Raw genomic sequence first — 2,503 nt, forward strand, 5'->3', positions numbered from 1 at the left:
GGGGAAGACCCTGGCAAGGTTAGGTTGTATGGTTTGAACAGAGTTTTGAAAAAAGCAAGGGAGGGGATGGGGTGGGGGGAGGTGTGTCCAGGGCACAGAGTGGAGGAGGGAGCAGAGGCAGGAGACATCCGCTCTCGTGGGAGTTCCGTGGTGGAACTGGGCCAAGTATGGTAGGTTTATAGAATGATAGAAGTAGACAGAAGCAGATAGAAAGCCATCTAGCTCATCCCCTCCTTCTACAGATGGAACAATAAAGGCCCAGAGCCGTGAAGTGATTTGTTACAGGTCTAAGGCTTTGGGAAGTTAGAATGGAAATTGAGATGTCCTGGCTCTCAGTGACTTCATTATTCTTTTCCCTAAATCATGATGTTTTGGGCTTGTATTGGTGAATATGTAAAATCCTATTTGCTGGCTATTCAATGAAACACAAAATGAAACTAGTGCAATAAAATACCAAGATTCAGTAGACCACCGAATCAGAACCTCCAGCCAGTCACTTCTTGTCTCAGATCTCGGGTTCTTTATGTGTAAACAAGCTGGGCTAGATCGTTGCTAGTATTCCTTCCCACTCTAAGACTATTCTATAAATGTATTTCTATTTCTTTCTTTTTTAAAGATTACTTATTTGTCAGAGAAAGAAAAAGAGCACAATGTAGAGGGAGCAGGTCAAGGGAGAAGCAGGCTCCCAGGGATCAGGGACCCTAACTCAGGGCTCCATCAGAGGACCCTGGGATCATGACCTGGTCTGAAGGCAGATGCCTAACAACTGACGACCCAGACACCCCTGTATATGTATTTCTAAAATATCTTACTATGTGGCCTTTGGTGTAATCACACCTGGCTTTTCATTTCCTTCTGCAAGCAATGACACAAAGCTTCTAAGGCTTTGTATTCACATCTTCAATGAACTAACTAGCTAATGTGTAACTGAAGAGGGCGCCTGGACGGCAAGGAGAGGGGAATCAGTGTGGGCTGGAGATGTCCCGGAGCAGGGGCAATCTGAACCAACCTCTGGAAGAGGTGAGGGCTTGGCCAGGAAGGCAGTAGGGTGTTCCATGAAGAAGCAAACATGAGCAGGGTGTGGGACTTCTGAAGGCCACATGTGGGCCTGGCAGGAACCATGCTGCTGGGGAGGGGGTTAGATGGGGAGCCAGGGAGGCAGGGGGGACCCTGGATGGAGGAGATCCTCATCCTGCCAGGCTACAGCTCAGTGCAGGAGCCCAGGGGAAGGGACAGGAGATGCTTTGGCCAGAAGGACAGGCCACTGTCCAGGAGCCAGTTTCCTTAAGCACAAAACAGGCCCTGAGGGCTCGGACTGAAGATGTTCTTGGTTCTACATCCTTATTCTGTTTTGATTAGGTGTTCTGTAATGACACAATCAATTCTCAGAACCGCAAATGGTAATACCGTGAACAGCACAGACTCAAACAATGATCCTTTGAAACCAATGGTATTGCAAGCATTAAGAAAAGGTCTGATGAATAGAAACTCTTCCCTGGTTTTAGGAGGCTCCCAGGTGATAGTGTTGCTCACTTGCTCCTTCTCTCATTGGTTCCTTCCTTTCTCCTTTCGTGTCTGACTTCCTGTCACTGTGTTGGTTGGACTTGGTCTTATGTTTCTAATTATTTTACATACCAAACTACTTCAAATGCTTTTTTGGAAGTGGGTAGGATGTAAATAAATTATTAACGTTTCTCTAGATCTATTTTCTTCACTATCTCATTTTATTAATAATTACAAAATAGATCTTTGCAGATAGAGCCCTTTTGGACAGAAGACCAGAAGTCCTTGGTAAACCCATGTTCTTAAACCTAGTTCAAGTTAATTTACATTTGTATAGCATTTTAAGGATCAAAAAAGTGGACAAGAGTGCAGCTCAGTCGGTTGAGTGGCTGCCCCTGGCTCGGGTCATGATCCTGAGGTCCTGGGATAGGTCGGCATGGGGCTCCCTACTCAGTGTGGAGTCTGCTTCTCCTCTCTGGTTGCTGCTCCCACTGCTTTGTGCTCTCTTTCTCTGACAAATAAATAAAATCTTCTTTAAAACGTGGAGATTTTCCTTGATGTGTGTTATTTTATCTGAGTCACAATCTCCACAGTGAGCTCTTCCAACCTGATCGAATCAAGTCAGAAATCATTGTGTGAGCAAGAACATGTTCTCATCCTCACTCTTGCGTCACCAGAGAGGAAAGGACTGGGAGCGGGAGGACCGTCTCAGGAGAGCCAATGGCACATTTCTCTTCCCAGCTCCCCGGCCACCAAATGACTTCACGGGGATAGCTTGAACTTGGCCTTGGCGGGAGTACTTACACCCAGGAAATCAGAAAATACCGTAAGTCAGTGCCCTTCCCCCAACCCGTGAGAGCCAGGTTTGAAGCATTTGCTGGCAGACTTCTGAAATTACGTCTCATGCTCCTAAAATGACTCAGCTGAGGTTAAACTGAAGGCTGAAAGTTCAATGCCAGTATTGTGCACCTGGAACTAACATAACACTGTATGTTGACTG

The sequence above is a fragment of the Mustela lutreola genome, chromosome 2 (genome assembly GCF_030435805.1).
Source record: "Mustela lutreola isolate mMusLut2 chromosome 2, mMusLut2.pri, whole genome shotgun sequence".
Taxonomy (NCBI): domain Eukaryota; kingdom Metazoa; phylum Chordata; class Mammalia; order Carnivora; family Mustelidae; genus Mustela; species Mustela lutreola.